Raw genomic sequence first — 17,308 nt, 5'->3', positions numbered from 1 at the left:
CGCTACCTCGGAGATGCAGTGTGCCATCGCTCGTGCGCTGGTTATAACACCGCGTTCAGACTCACTTGCCGGCCGCGGTGGTCTCGCGGTTCTAGGCGCGCAGTCCGGAACCGTGCGACTGCTACGGTCGCAGGTTCGAATCCTGCCTCGGGCATGGATGTGTGTGATGTCCTTAGGTTAGTTAGGTTTAAGTAGTTCTAAGTTCTAGGGGACTGATGACCAAAGCCGTTGAGTCCCATAGTGCTCAGAGCCATTTGAACCATTTTTTTGAATCAGACTCACTTAAATCTTGATCACCTGCTATTGTAGCAGCAGTAACCGATCGAACAACTGCGCCAGGCGCTTGTTGTCTTACATAGGCGTTGTGGACCGCAGCGCCGTATTCTACAATTTACATATCTCTGTATTTGAATACGCGTCCCTACATTAGTTTCTTTGGCGCTTCATTGTAAGAGAATTCCAGTTGAAGAAATTGTCAGTGCCGTCGGTGCATCTTTGTTTCCTCTGGAATGTTCATGCTGGATAAGGAAGACTAGATGCATCGATAATTCTAGGGAAAATGAAATCGTCCAAAAGCAATAAATCGTGGCAGAGGTTTTGTCAAGCAGGTCAGATGTTCCCGCCTCAACATCTTTAAACTTACTCGCCCAACAACGCACAGTTCTAACATCAATACAATCACCATAATCTGCTTTCATTCTCCGATGAATCTCCTTTGCGGTGACACCTTCTGCTGTCAAGAACTCAATGACTACACGTTGATTGGAATACTTTCTTTCAAATTCTGAAGGTGGCAGGGGTAAAATACAGAGAGCGAAAGGCTATTTACAATTTGTACAGAAACCAGATGGCAGTTATAAGAGTCGAGGGGTATGAAATGGAAGGAGTGGTTGGGAAGGGAGTGAGACAGGGTTGTAGCCTACCCCCGATGTTATTCAATCTGTATATTGAGCAAGCAAGAAAGGAAACAAAAGAAAAGTTCGGAGTAGGTATTAAAATCCATGGAGAAGAAATAAAAACTTTGAAGTTCGCCAACAACATTGTAATTCTGTCAGAGACAGCAAAGGACTTGGAAGAGCAGTTGAACGGAATGGACAGTGTCTTGAAAGGAGGGTATAAGATGAACATCAACAAAAGCAAAACGAGGATAATGGAATGTAGTCGAATTAAGTCGGGTGATGCTGAGGGAATTAGATTAGGAAATGAGACACTTAAAGTAGTAAAGGACTTTTGCTATTTGGGGAGCAAAATAACTGATGATGGCCGAAGTAGAGAGGATATAAAATGTAGACTGGCAATGGCAAGGAAAGCGTTTCTGAAGAAGAAAAATTTGTAAACATCGAGTATAGATTTAAATGTCAGGAAGTCGTTTCTGAAAGTATTTGTATGGAGTGTAGCCATGTATGGAAGTGAAACGTGGACGATAAATAGCTTAGACAAGAAGAGAATAGAAGCTTTCGAAATATGGTGCTACAGAAGAATGCTGAAGATTAGATGGGTAGACCACATAACTAATGAGGAGGTATTGAATAGAATTGGGGAGAAGAGGAGTTTGTGGCACAACTTGACTAGAAGAAGGGATCGGTTGGTAGGACATGTTCTGAGACATCGAGGGATCACCAATTTAGTATTGGAGGGCAGGATGGAGGGTAAAAATCGTAGAGGGAGACCAAGAGATGAATACACTAAGCAGATTCAGAAGGATGTAGGCTGCAGTACGTACTGGGAGATGACGAAGCTTGCACAGGATAGAGTAGCATGGAGAGCTGCATCAAACCAGTCTCCGGACTGAAGACTACAGTATACAACAACAACGTTGCTTAAGCCAGTACTTGCCGCATACCAATGCTGCCAATTGTTGAAGAGTTACGAAGGTGGAGTCATTCCTTTTCAGTCAACCCTCGTACAAATAAAATTAAATTTATGTTTTATTATATTAACAGCAGTGACTTAGCGTAAGACTCAGTGGCATGATTATTACAAAAGTGATTACAGTATTGGTATGAGACACTGTGTGACGCACTACCGTGTCGTAGTTGCATGTCCAATCATTAAAACGAATGCGACTCCCCAAATGTTTTACATATTCCAGTGGTTGACGGATCAATGAATGAAAACGGTACTGTCACTGGAATCAATATTAACGGTACCGTGGCGAAGGTACGTTCCCTCTGCAAAAACATCAATGTCCATCCGTCACCCGTGCTGACGCATACTTCCAACAATCTGCTATGGCGGTTAAGTCAGCCGTGCGTGGTCGAACGTGAAGAACAAGAATATCGCTCGTCAGCACTCGGACACGGTGAAGTTCCATCCACCGTCTGAACTCAGAGCGACATTTCACATTCCACACTCAAACCAAGAGTGTCTGTCTCTAAGTGTTCCTGCTGCCGTCTCTGCTGTTTGCAGTCGCCAATCGGGAAAAATGTTCCTGTTTTCCACCAATTGCGTGACAAAAGCCACGTTTACTAAATGCCCACTACAGAATGTCTCCAGACGCAGGCCAATCAGAGTACATCTTCACCGCCAGTTTGCTCTAGAAATTGCCGACTGACGTCAGTAGTCGATGAACAAATCAAAAAAATTCTTCAAATTGCTCTAAGCACTATGGGACTGAGGTCATCAGTCCCCTAGACTTAGAACTACTTAAACGTAACTAACCTAAGGACATCACACACATCCACGTCCGAGGCAGGATTCGAACCTGGGACCGTGAAAGCAGCGCGGTACCGGACTGAAGCGCCTAGAACCGCTCTGCCATAGAGGCCGGCGATGAGCGAATCAGAGCGTTGTTTGTACACTTCTGAATTTCCAGAAGCCTAACCAACCAGGACATTCCAAGACTTGTGATTTCTCACCATAAATTATTAGGCGGCAGCCACCATTTGGACTACCGCTCTCAGCCTTCTACAGAGCCGGACCGCGAACCCCATCTTAACTTGACTGACACTGGCCTCCAGTGAGCCATCTGATGTGGCTCCTGACACGCGCAAGCCGGAACAAAGCCTTCGAATGCCGCCTGGTCTCGTCTCTCAGACGTCTGTGTAGACTGAGCGGTTCTCACGCATTCTCAGAAGGAACTGCAAGCCTCGGCTGATAACCGCCAGCCTTAAATAACGTCATGAGACTTTTAGCAAGATGAAACTAAAGTGACCTGCCTATGGCCTGTCGTGACTAGAGGCAGATGAATTTGGCATATAAACGGAGGGAGTCAAGATGGACTGCTTGTACCTTGCAGTATTTCATCAAAAATCCGGCGCTGTTGTAATCTCCCCACGGAAAATTACCCTCTACCACGCAATAATTAATAATGGTCAACCAAATCATCCACATGTATTTACGTTTGAAAAGTATCTGATCAGATTTTCTAGTAATATATGCGCCGATAGCTCGTCGACGCCAAGGTATCTTTCTAGTACGTTTATTCTTTGGAACAACAGAGTTACAGAAATGTATGCTCCATGGTTATTATAGAGAGAGAGAGGAACAGCTTCGGAAGTATCGGTTGGAAGATTGTCGGATTGCTAAAGGAGATTTATTTACTCTTCTTCGCGCTAAAGCGAGCTAGGAAAGTTTGTGCCGCTAGCGTGATAGATAAAGAGAAAGAAAAACCTGTAAAAGAAAATTACATGAGACTTGGAACCAACAGAAAACGGAACATGTACGGAAATGGATTCAATATACAATTTTCCTCAGAAATAAGGTTTGTGACCATTTTATTCTAGAGTGAATGACGAATGAGTTCTCTGTCTGAACCATTGATGATTGTCTGGGCCCTGTAATTAATTGGGAAGTTTCAGCTGTGACGAAGAGAGCCTGCAATCTCTGAGTTTTTTTGAAATCGTCCAAAAAGGCTTCGTCCACATCTGAAATTTTAGATCTGTCGTAAACTGAACGAATTGTTCAAACGATCGATTTTCCCAACTGAATGCAGCGCTTAATAATAATAACAAATGTAAAGATCTTTTCTAGCAAGCCAGCCGCTGAATATTAAGACGAAGGGCTCCACCAGAGATTCTACTAGGCTGATTTCACGTAAATAATATATTTAAACTGTACACAGATAAAGGACAGAGAGAGAGAGAGAGAGAGAGAGAGGGAGAGAGAGTGAGAGAATCCTCCATTAGCATAATTGTTTCTCTGTCTTTTCACGGATCAGCCTAACTGGAAAATACGAAGCCCTGACTTTATTGTACCGATTTATGTGTGAGAGGGAAAGAGCGATAAAGGCGACAGATACACTTCTGTACAGACAAAACATTACACCAAGTTAGCGGCAAGCTGCATTCACATAGACTTTCATCATTTACAAAAGCAGAGTAGAATTCATTATAATGGCCAATCCGTGACAGGACACGTTTTTGGACGTTGTTAAAATAATTTTGTTCTCTGTTTCATGTGAACTACAAGGAGACAACTTAACTTGGAAAAAAGAAGAAATACTCGCAGGCAAATTAAATGGATCTATAAATAAAACCAGCACGCTGGGCGCAGAAAAACGGCCTGATCTATAATTTTTTATTAAAACCTGCTAGTATTGAGGAAGTAGACGTAGATTTGAACATTTACTAAATGTGTTCATGCAAGACGTAGTTTGATTGACCTGCCCTAGTTGCATTTACCTGTATAAGTACTGTAAGAAAGTAGCCACAGAAGTATTCTTGTGTGAAGGGAGATATATATATATATATATATATATATATATATAGACTGTAGAACATTTATATGGTTTTAACTAGGGCAATGTTTAAGATGAGTCGAGCAGAGCAACACGCAAAAGCCCTCAGCTGTGAGCACGGATAATAGTGATGTAGTAAGAAGTGTTGTAGAACCGATCGCTATAGATAGTGCAATAGAACGCCCGGTAGACACGGCTGGAGATGTAACAGCAAGTATGCAACATGGATTAGATCCATTAGTAATTATCATGAGACAGATGCAGATGATAACCGAGAACATGAATAATATGAAAACCGACATTAATGCGAAGTTAGCCTCAGTTACCGAGGGGCAAAATGATTTGAATGCGAAATTAGCCTCAGTTACTGAGGGGCAGGAAAATCTGAAAGCTGAGATTAAGCAGCAGTTACATGACAGTTTTTCCGAATTAGAGCAGCGGATAGAGGCGAAGACAAAGGAACTTAAAGATCAGGCCGAAGAGACGGAACGAAAATTAACTGCACAAATAGAATTGGTTAAAGCTCAATGTGAGGAATCTACTCAACGCGTACGTGTAGAAATGAAGGAGTATGTGGCTATTAAGATAGATACCGTACGGGAACAGGTGGAAATGGTTCCGCAATTAGTACAAAAGCAAGATGCCATGTCATGTGCAATTGCGCAACTTCCTGAATTGGCACGTACGCAGACGAACCTAAAGGAAAGTGTTGAACATCTGACCGAACGTCAAGACGTTATAGACCACCAAATTAATGTATTAACGGGTAAATTATCCGAAATCACATTAGAAAACAAAAGGCTAATGTGTGAAAACGTTGAGCAAAATGTTAAAGCAGCATTCCAGAGTCTATGCGGCAAACAGGAAGAGAATTTGTTTGCGAAAGGACTTGAGGAAGTGCGACAGCAGTTAGGTGCTGATTTCGAGCATTGGAAACAAACGATAGAAGAGTCGATACGCGTTTCACAACAAGGCTCAGAACAAATGAATACCGGCCAGCAGCAGAAGTTGGCAGCGTCTGTAGAGCCAGTTACTGCACATTCGCACACGATACCGACTTGTGTGAGTAACTCGAATATTAAATTGCCACGAGCTAGTTGTTCGCGTGAAGTTTTATCTGACGGAGATTACGAAAGCCTTTGCCATGCCGAAGAAAAAATGATAAAGCATCGGCAATTCCAGATTTTTAACACTGACAAAAGGGGGTCCATCCGATTGTTTTTATCCGAAGTTTTAGAGGAGTGCTACCCAGAAATTGGTCGGAGTGGCAGAAAATCAGTTTCGTGACTGGGTATATACAAGGCTCGGGGGCGATCTGGGCCTCGGACATGACTTCTGTTTGCTCGACATATGACGATTTTGAGAAAGCGTTTTTAGCAAAATTCTGGTCAGAAGGGGTACAGGAACGCCTAAGGCAGGAGGTGCTCTACCCAGAGCCTTTCTCTTTTTCAAAAGGAAGCCTTAGGAAGTATTTTGAAAAATATATAAACAAAACTAGATATTGGGACAGACCTATGCCTTTGCCAGACATAATAAACATACTTAAGGCAAGATTACCAACTAACATCCGGAATCAATTAATTTACGGGAACGATAAAGACTTGGAGTCGTTCCTCACGACGTTAGATCATATAGACATTATAGAAGAGAGCAACCAGAAAGCCCGTAACAACAGATTCCAATATAGGGAGATAGAACCTCCGCCAAATGGTAGGCAAGGGAACGCACAGAGATCGATAAATAGTGGAGAAACCCCTCAAAATCTCAATAATAATACCGGCAATAGTCTTGCGAGGGGCTATCCAAGGAACAACAGGAATGGGAAACGATACAATCCCGTATGGGGGAACGAAAGGAATTTCAGACCGCAAGCCTGGAACAATAACAGAAAGTGGAATCAACCGGGGGGAATAGATTCAAATAACCAGCATCAGTGGGGACGGACATCTACGAATCAACCGGTAATTACCGAAGTGACGGACGATGTCAACCACCAGGCGAATCAAAATCCAACAAACTTGTAAGGACCCACTCGTGCCCCGGAGGAGCGGTCAACAATTGGTTGAGGGGCAACAGGATATGTGTACCCATGCTAACGTATAATGATGGACGATTACTGGCAGATGAATTGACCGAGGACTTAGAACTCCAAGATGAGGATAAGGAACAGGTGGCAGTAGCCGAAGTGCAAGTCATTTTGGAGACTGTACCTATAGTGGCGGTTTTGGACACAGCTGCAACCACGAATGTTATTTCGGAGGCTCTATTCAACAAGATCAGAAATATAAGACGAGTACCAATTTTTCCAGTTCAAAATTGCAGAATAATAGGCGCCGTTGGGGCTAGATCGGCTAATGTAAAAGTGCAGTCACTACTTAGTGTAGAAGTCGGAAATGTAGCAATATTAAGCACATTCCTTGTTGTAAAAAATTTGGTGGTAGACTGCATTATAGGAGTCGACAGCCTACGTCAATACGGATGCAGAATAGATTTTAAAACAGGAAAAATTTGGTTAAATGTAAATAAACAAGAAATTGAGTTGGATTTGTTGAAAAAGGAAAGCCTTACCAGAAAATATAATAGTGGGATCAGTGTGCAAGTAATCAGGACTGCACAAAATTCTAAACAGCACGTAAAGAATGAGTTACAAGTCAAAGGAGATTTCGGTCAATTAGTGTATGAGAAGTTAAATGAATCCGACTGCATTATTGAAGAGCAGAAGAAGCAGCTCAAAGAATTATTATTAGCGTATGAAAACGTGTTTGACGAAAGGCCAGGAGTTATTAAGGGATACATATGCCATCTCTACGTTAAGCCACACGAAACGTATTGTAGAACTTTCTATCCTGTTCCCTGGAGGTTAAAGGCTCAAGTTCAAAAAGAAATAGATCGCATGTTGAAATGGGGTTTGATCGAACCCTCTACAAGCCCATACTGCTCCCCATTGTTGGTCGTGCCAAAAGCAAATGGGACTGTGAGACTGGTACTCGACGCCAGGGAAATAAATAAAGTCATAATTCCAGTGAGAACACATCCGGAAAACATAGACGAACTGATACAACGGTTCCAGGATGTCCAATATTTGACGAGCATCGATTTGCGGAGTTCGTATTGGCAGGTCAAGCTGGATGAGTTATCAAGGAAATATACAGCTTTCATTTATGCCGGAAGAAGTTACCAATTTACTGTAGTTCCTTTCGGACTCAACATTAGTGCTGGAATCTTTATAGCAGCTCTAGATTATGCTCTAGGCCCAGAACTAAGAAGCAGGATAACAGTATTTGTTGATGATATGCTTATTGCATCGAAGACCTGGGAGGAGCATATTACCTTACTGAGTCGGGTGTTGGACGTGTTCAAAACCATGGGAATAACTGCTAACCTACAGAAATCCCATTTTGCACTAAACAGAATCAAGTTCCTGGGGCATATAGTTGACGCAAAGGGAATTTTACCGACCAAGGAGAAGCTAATTGCGATTAGTAAGTTTCCAACACCGAGAAATAGGAGGCAATTAAAAGGGTTTATGGGTCTTGCCTCATTTTTTAGAAGATTTATAACGAATCAGGCCATGAATGCAGCAGCTCTAAATAGTTTGCTGAAGAAGGATGTGCCCTGGCTCTGGACATTAGAGTGTCAAGAAGCATTTGAAGAGATAAAGAAGCAATTAGTAAATGCACCGCTTTTGTACCATCCGGACATGCAAGAGGAATTCTACTTGTCAACAGATTGATTCGTCAAATGTGGGTCTTGGAGTGTGCCTTTTCCAAGTACGCAAGATAAATGGACAGCTTACCTTTTGTCCTATTGCGTTTGCTAGTCGTGTTTTGTCCAACTGTGAACGAACGTACACGACGACAGAATTAGAGGCTCTTGCGGTCGTAGCGTTCTCGCTTCCCACGCCCGGGTTCCCGGGTTCGATTCCCGGCGGGGTCAGGGATTTTCTCTGCCTCGTGATGGCTGGGTGTTGTGTGCTGCCCTTAGGTTAGTTAGGTTTAAGTAGTTCTAAGTTCTAGGGGACTTATGACCACAGCAGTTGAGTCCCATAGTGCTCAGAGCCATTTGAACCATTTTTTTCTTGCGGTCGTCTGGGGATTTAAAAAATTTCATTATTATTTATATGGGTCGAAGACTATCGTATATTGCGATCACCAATCATTAACGTTTTTACAAACGTGTAAACTGTTACACCCCAGGCTGGCTAGATGGACGCTCGCTCTGCAACAATACCAGTTTAAGATCGTACATGTCTCAGGGCAGCAGAACATTATTGCTGACGCTCTATCAAGGTCACCGCAGGGTTTAACAAAAGAGATTGAAGTAAATAATTCCTCAGAATTCCCTGTATTGCTGCTGCAGGAAAATCCATTTAAGACGTACTACGTCAATTTGTGCGTGCATATGGCCCAGTTACAGAAAAAGGATGCTCAATGGGGAAGTGTCATTCAAAGGTTACAACAGCAACCTTCGGATCAGATGGCAAACTATTACAAGCTGGTAAATGGCGTATTATTTTTCCGCTGTGGAAGGCCAAACAAAGTCCGTTGGTGTGTTTGTATACCTGAGGCACAAATAGAGAAACTTGTATGGTTCACTCATTTAACCTGGGGACATTTCGGTGCGACAAAATGTGCAGACAAAATAAGTGGGTACTGTTATTTTCCCAACATAAAGCGCAGAGTGCATGAGGTCTTAAAGAGATGCATAATATGTCAAAAAACAAAACCGAATTCAAAAGGGAGTAAGCACCCATTATGCTCAATATTAGTACAAGAACCAAAAGAATTAATTTCATGCGATCTGTGTGGACCGTTACCTACTTCAAGAGGTGGTGTTAAATATGTGTTGGCATTTCTCGATGTGTGTACGAAATACGTAAAGCTATACCCGATAAAGGCGGCTACAGCCAAAGTAATTGTATTAAGATTGATAAGGGATTATCTTCCACATGTTGGTACACCTAAGGCGATCATAACAGACAATGCTAAAATATTCACGGGACTCCGATGGAAGCAGACTTTGTCTCAAGTCGGTGTGAAACATATACTAACATCATTTTACCACCCACAAGGCAATTTGGTTGAGAGGATTTTTAGAGAATTCAATCGATTTATGAGGACGTATTGCCATATTAAGCAAACTGCGGGGCAAATTATGTGGAAGAGTTTGAGCAGATATACAATAACATGCCCCACTCCTCAACTGGATATACACCTTGTGAATTGATGTTCGGAGCAAAAGAGGAAAACTTCTGGACTGACCATATCCCCAAAACTCAGGAAACTGAGATGCCTTGGGAAGAAAAAATAAGATAAGCTATCATAAATATGACGAAAAAGGCTGATCAAAGAAAACAACGATATGACAAATTAATCAAAAGGGTACAGACATACCATGTCGGAGAGAAGGTACTAGTTAAACGACATACCAAATCATCCGTAATAAAGAAAAGTATAAAGAAATGGGAGTTACTATATACTGGACCATACATTATCCTACAAATTCCGAATCCGGGGGCTTATCTGTTAGCATACACGGGATCGAACAAAATAAAGGGGTTATTTTCTCATAACGACTTAAAAAAGTATAATGAAGATTAGAAGATAGGGAGGAATGGTGTTCCGAGTGACAGAAATGAACGCTCGTAAAAAACATAACAATAAACTGTGTGTGTAGTGATAGAAACCTTTAAATTGAAATAGTTAATCAGTGACATAGAGTATAGAAATAGTGACTAACTATTATTATCGAGTGTTGTAAAGAAGATAGTGGAGATAGGCTTCACCTGTGGTTTGGGTGAACATAGAACTTTAGCATTGCTAATGTCATCAAGAATGATTAAGAATCTAACTGACCTTCAAGAAGAATGAAATGTTTCCCGCAAATGACGCGGAATAATCAAAAGAGGTTCCGAGTGAATATTCATATATAATCTCATGTGAACGCTTACATGTGTAAACGTGTGAAGGGATGTGTTGTGGTAGTGAATCGTGAGTGACGTTTAACGCCGCAAAGATAATTTCCCGCGCAAAACAGTTGACGTCGGCGCGAGAATTAAAATCGATATAGACGATACAGATATGCTTTGTAAGAGACTCGCACCAAACGCGAGGATAAACTGATTCATGTTGAACTCTAAAAGGAATAGGTGTTATAATTAGAAGTTAAGAGTTTTTAATTTATTAATGAATGATTAAAGAAAGTAATATTCATAGATTCAGTAGTAATTTAATGGTTCGTGTTCGTTTGGGAATTTTGTGTGAAAAATCCATTTCCACATATGAGCATGGATGAACACCGTATGAATCAGAGAGTAATTGAAAGAAGCGAATCCGCATTCCTCAATGCTAATAACTTTTACATTTCAGCACTCAAGCGAAGAAATATATGTATTTAGAATAAAAAGTTTTGAGTATAGCTAAATTATATGACTTATCAAGGAAATATGGATGATGTCTTGGTATAAAATGAACTACACTTTCCATTATTCGATGATTTGAATCCAAAATCTATAGTAAGTTACATGAATCCTTTAAATTACGAAGAACAAATCAGTGATAGAAAATGTGTTAGAACTTTTGGACTTATAAGCACAAGTGGGGAGGCAAAGTCAAAAGGAGTATTCAAAAGGGAGTAAATCGGATGATGCTTTTGGCAACATCATTAGTTAATGGTTGAATTCCTTGAAGTACGTCGTAACAAAAAGGATCCATGAAGCCATAAGGATTTTGCTTTCAAAAAGGAGAATCTTGGACGGTGCAACCTAATCAGTTCTCTTACAGGAAGAGTTTTCCTTTTGGTCATTGCTAATTCTTTTGGAATGAATGTTGCATGTGAATTCGAGTATCCCTGTTCCTTCTACTCTTCCCGTTGTGGGCCGCGTAGAGGATCAACTACAGAGGGGGCCGCGTAGAAGACCGACTACAAATGTGGACGTCGGGGACATGCAAGACCCGGGGGAGTTTAGCACCGCAAGATATTGTACCAGGAGCAAGATTGTAAAACGAGAATTCACGTTATTTATTGTAAAACGTTTTTTTTTGCTAGAGGCACAAGCCACTCTTCTCCAAATCGTGATACAAATTGATCCCTGTCTTTCCTTTAGAGATCTATTTCAAAATTATATATTTTTTTCTTCTATAGGCTTTCCTATCTTCTATGTACCGTAGGCTGGGGGTCTAGGCTTAAGAGGTTTTCCAAGGTTTCCCTGCTTAAGAAAGTTCCCGAATGGGTAGACCCTGACATCAGTTCATGAAAGATCATCTTCCTTGGTTGTGCACAGCAAATATAACACCTAGACGCACGTAAAAGCAATACAGCCGCGGTACCGGTCTCTTCATTTCTTCTGTCTTCAACATTTCTTTTCTTCGTCTGTCTCAAATATAATATTCTTTTTCAGTCGGAGGACTGACAATCATCACTTCCGGGTTATCCACGCTAATAGATAGCTCTCGAAGTGTGTTCGGTGAATCAAAATTGAGCTCACAAACTTCGCTCGCTGCGAGGGGCATTGTAATCTCCCCACGGAAAATTACCCTCTACCACGCAATAATTAATAATGGTCAACCAAATCATCCACATGTATTTACGTTTGAAAAGTATCTGATCAGATTTTCTAGTAATATATGCGCCGACAGCTCGTCGACGCCAAGGTATTTTTCTAGTACGTTTATTCTTTGGAACAACAGAGGTATAGAAATGTATGCTCCATGGTTATTATAGAGAGAGAGAGGAACAGCTTCGGAAGTATCGGTTGGAAGATTGTCGGATTGCTAAAGGAGATTTATTTACTCTTCTTCGCGCTAAAGCGAGCTAGGAAAGTTTGTGCCGCTAGCGTGATAGATAAAGAGAAAGAAAAACCTGTAAAAGAAAATTACATGAGACTTGGAACCAACAGAAAACGGAACATGTACGGAAATGGATTCAATATACAATTTTCCTCAGAAATAAGGTTTGTGACCATTTTATTCTAGAGTGAATGACGAATGAGTTCTCTGTCTGAACCATTGATGATTGTCTGGGCCCTATAATTAATTGGGAAGTTTCAGCTGTGACGAAGAGAGCCTGCAATCTCTGAGTTTTTTTGAAATCGTCCAAAAAGGCTTCGTCCACATCTGAAATTTTAGATCTGTCGTAAACTGAACGAATTGTTCAAACGATCGATTTTCCCAACTGAATGCAGCGCTTAATAATAATAACAAATGTAAAGATCTTTTCTAGCAAGCCAGCCGCTGAATATTAAGACGAAGGGCTCCACCAGAGATTCTACTAGGCTGATTTCACGTAAATAATATATTTAAACTGTACACAGATAAAGGACAGAGAGAGAGAGAGAGAGAGAGAGAGAGAGAGAGAGGGAGAGAGAGTGAGAGAATCCTCCATTAGCATAATTGTTTCTCTGTCTTTTCACGGATCAGCCTAACTAGAAAACACGAAGCCCTGACTTTATTGTATCGATTTATGTGGGAGAGGGAAAGAGCGATAAAGGCGACAGATACAGTTCTGTACAGACAAAACATTACACCAAGTTAGCGGCAAGCTGCATTCACATAGACTTTCATCATTTACAAAAGCAGAGTAGAATTCATTATACTGTGATAATTTGGTCAGTCCAGAAAGAAAACAGAACAACAACGTCTGCCGGAATAGAACTCATTTTTAATCTTCATTCTGTAGCAAAGAACGGCTCCTGTTCGTTGTCCCCTATTCTGCACCTCCACAGCATCTGCACTAGGCTTCTGTGTAGTGTGCCCTGTGGGCTGTGATACTGCAAGGCGGCTCGTACGTTCTTTCATGCAACAGAATTTCACACAAATGATTAATAAAAGGTTTTCACAAAAATGATTAATAAAAGGTTTTTGTTTCCACCTGTCGCCAGATATTTTCAACATACTATTCTGGTTTAACGTTTTGAATTAATACTTTGCCGAGAAATAAAAAGCGAATACCGGACCGTGACACTAGAGATGTGTGGCAAGTCTCGAATCATCAGGATATTAAAGGAAGATCCGTGAGGATATCAGCAACAGAGTGTGGGCAGACCAGCAGCTGCAGAGACTCGCAAGGTTACCATCACCAACACCGGCCCTAAGGCATTCTTACTCTTCCGAGGCTCCAACGGACAGAGTTCTGTGTCCAAGTATTCTTCCCCAAGTCTCCAAACTAGCAGAACTGTCTCTCAAAGGTTCTGCCCTCACTCTTCTTTCCCCACGAGTTGCAGGTTTTACATTCTCCACCCAGTGCGGTGTGGTATTTCAAACTCGTGGCTTCTCCGAAAGCCTCTTGATGCCATTTTGTTCAGCCGCCACACAGGTCTTCCCAGAAACATGTTGTGATAGGCATTTCCGTGTCTCGCTGCCACATGCTGGGCACGGGAAGAGTCCTTCTGGGATCACTAGGTTCCCATCGACCACAATTTTGTTTCTGCTTCTTTGGCATAGTTGTTCCACATTGTCGCTTTTTCACAAAAATAACTGCAGCAACAAGAAACACTATTCCATTTATCATTTGCTGACGAATTGTTCCCGCGGTGTTACACGTCTAAACATTCAGCCTTCATTATGTCTGCCTCAGCGCCCACAAAACATCAAAGATGCAAATGTCTCTGCCAGACCGCACACAAGCTAATCCGGAACGAAGCTATCCCGTTGGTTCTCACTACTCTGAAATGCTGTTGGTTATTCCCGTGTGGGGCCGAAACGATAGCTGTCCGGATGCTCGCTGGCAAGTCAGCCCGTGCGTACGCCCGTTTAGCCCGTCCAGTCTGCACCTCACAAACTACGTCTGCGCCTGCGTTTAACGCTGGCCTCATCTACATCTTGAAGTGTCACGAAGTTTCGTGTAACCTTCCCAAGTGTGTAGGTTAAACTAAGGTTGCCAGAGTTATTTTGTTATAGCATAGGCAGTCACATGGACTTTTACATTCCCACGCAAGAAATTTAATGAAAATAATTTAAAAATACATTCATCACAAACACAGCGAACACAAATTGTCTCATCTAGTGGTAGACTCAAGAAACAAGACTTAGAAATCATGAAGCTCATGTTCCTTGAAAGCTCTTTGTCTCGGGAAGTGAGCGTCGTGAATACATTGTCTCAAACTAATTACATATTTCTGCATTTCCAGATAGCTTTTAATACGGTTCCTCACAAGAGGTTTCTAATGAAATTGAGTGCTTTTGAAGTGTCGCCTCAGTTGTGCGACTGGAGTTGTGATTTCCTGTCACAAAGGCCACAGTTCGTAGTATTGGCGAAAATAAAAGCGAAATTGACATCTGGCGTTCCCCAAGGAAATGTATAGACCCTCTGTTGTTCCCAATCTGTATAAATGGCGAAGCAGACGATTTGATCATCTTTCTTACATTGTTTGCAGATGAACGTGTCATTTACTTCTAGTAAAGTCATCAGAAGATCAAAACCGATTGGAAATTGATTGAGACTCTATATATGTATGGTGCAAAAGTGACAACTGACTCTAAAGAACGAAAAATATGAGGGCATCCACGTGAGTACTAAAAGGAATCCGTTAAATTTCGGTTACACGATAAATCACACAAAGCAAAAGCCTGTCAATTCAACTAAACAGCTAATTACGAACAACTTAAATTTGAATGATCGCATAGATATTGTAGTGGGTAAGGTCGACCAAGGACTTCGTTATATTAGCAGAACGCGTAAGAAGACTGCTTACACTACGCTTGTCCGTCTTCTGGTATAATACTGGTATGCAGTGTGCGATCCTTACCAGGTAGGGTTGGCGAATGAGATCGGAAATATTCAACAGATGACAGCTCGTTTTATATAATCGCAAAATAATAGAGAGAATGTCACTCTTATCATACACGAGTTGGGATGGTAATCATTAATATAAAGGTATATTTCGTTGCGGCAAGATCTTTTCACGAAATTTCAACTCCAAGTTTCTCCTCCAAGTGCGAAAATATTTTCTTGACGGCCACCTACAGACGAAGAAATGATCGTCGAAATAAAATGAGAGAAATAAGACCTCGCACGGAGAGATTTAAGTGTTCCCTCTCCCTGCCCGTTTTCGACAGTGGGACGGTGGAGAAATAGTCTGAAAGTGCCAGACACTTAAATGCGAGTTGCAGAGCAGTCATGTATATTTAGATATCAAAGTTCTCTGCATCAGATACTTACTCAACCTGCACTTGCTACATGAAAGAAACCTGTTGAATTTTACGGTAAACAATGCTAATGAGTAGCTTACTAAATAACTTGTGTTTAAGTAGAATGTCCTTCATACACTCTAAGAGAAAAAAACGACAACCACGAAAAAGTTATCCGAATGGAACGGAAATCGGTAGATGTGGAGTACACGCAGAGACAAACAAATGATTAAAATTTCAGAAAAACTGGATGATTTGTTCAAGAGAAAGAGCTCCACAAATTGAGCTTGTCAATAACGCGCTGTTACACCTCTGACCCTTATGCAAACAGTTATTCAGCTAGGCGTTGACTGATAGTGATATACCGTGCCAAGTTATGTCCAATTCGCGCGTTAGATCGTCAAAACCCTGAGTTGAGTGGAGGGCCCTGCCCATAATGCTCCAAACGTTTTCAGTTGGAGATAGATCCCGCACCATGCTGGCCAAATTAGAGTCTGGAAAGTACGGAGACAAGCAGAAGAAACTCTCGCCGTGTGCAGGCGGGCGTTATCTTGCTGAAATGTAAGCACACGATGGTTTGCCACGAAGGGCAACAAAACGGGGCCGTAGAATATCGTAGACGTACCGCCGTGATGCAAGGGTGCCGCAGATGACAACCAAAGGGGCCCTGCCATGAAAATAAATGGCACTGCAGACTATAACTCACGACTGTCGGGCCACAAGGCTGGCGACGGTCAGACTGGTATCCCAACGCTGTCATGGGCGACTCCAGACACTGAGTCTCAGTGACCAGCTAAGAAGTGTGTGGAGTCGTTCCAGGCGGCGCTGAGATACCAACCCGACTGTTGCCCGCCATGGGCGCCGACAACCGTGAGTGATGGTCAGCAGTGCCATTTATTTTCATAGCAGGTCCCCTTTACAGCACAGCGGTACGTCTATAAAATTCTACGCCCCATTTTGCTACCGTTGATAGCAAGCCATCCTGAGCTTATATTCGGCATGGTAATATTCGCCCACACACGGCCAGAGTTTCGACTGCTTGTCTTCTTACTCGCCAAATCCTACCTTGGCCACCAAGGTCACTGAAACTCTCCCCAACTGGCTTCGTTTGCAGCACTATAGCCAGGACCCTCCAAGCATTTCGGGATTCTGACAATGTAACGCGCCAATTGGACAGCATGTGGTGCGATGTCCATCAGGAGCCCACCCAACAACTCTGCCGAGCAGTGCCAAGCTGAATAACACATGGGTCAGACGTGGAGCAATGCGTTATTGATTTGCTCAGTTTGTGAAGCTCTCTCTCTCTGCCATGAATAAATCACCCATTTTTTCTGAAATTTTAATCATTTGTTTGTCTCCGCATGTGCATCACATCTACAATTTTTCGTCACACTCGGATAATCCTTTTGTGGACCGCCGTCTATTTTCTTTTTTTCTTAGAGAGTACTTTTAGCATGTATTGAACATTGTCTGAAACGACAACCTCTGCGCAACTGAAATTGTG

The sequence above is a fragment of the Schistocerca serialis genome, chromosome 9, assembly GCF_023864345.2.
Source record: "Schistocerca serialis cubense isolate TAMUIC-IGC-003099 chromosome 9, iqSchSeri2.2, whole genome shotgun sequence".
NCBI classification, from domain to species: Eukaryota; Metazoa; Arthropoda; class Insecta; order Orthoptera; family Acrididae; genus Schistocerca; species Schistocerca serialis.
This window is presented reverse-complemented; position numbering follows the sequence as displayed.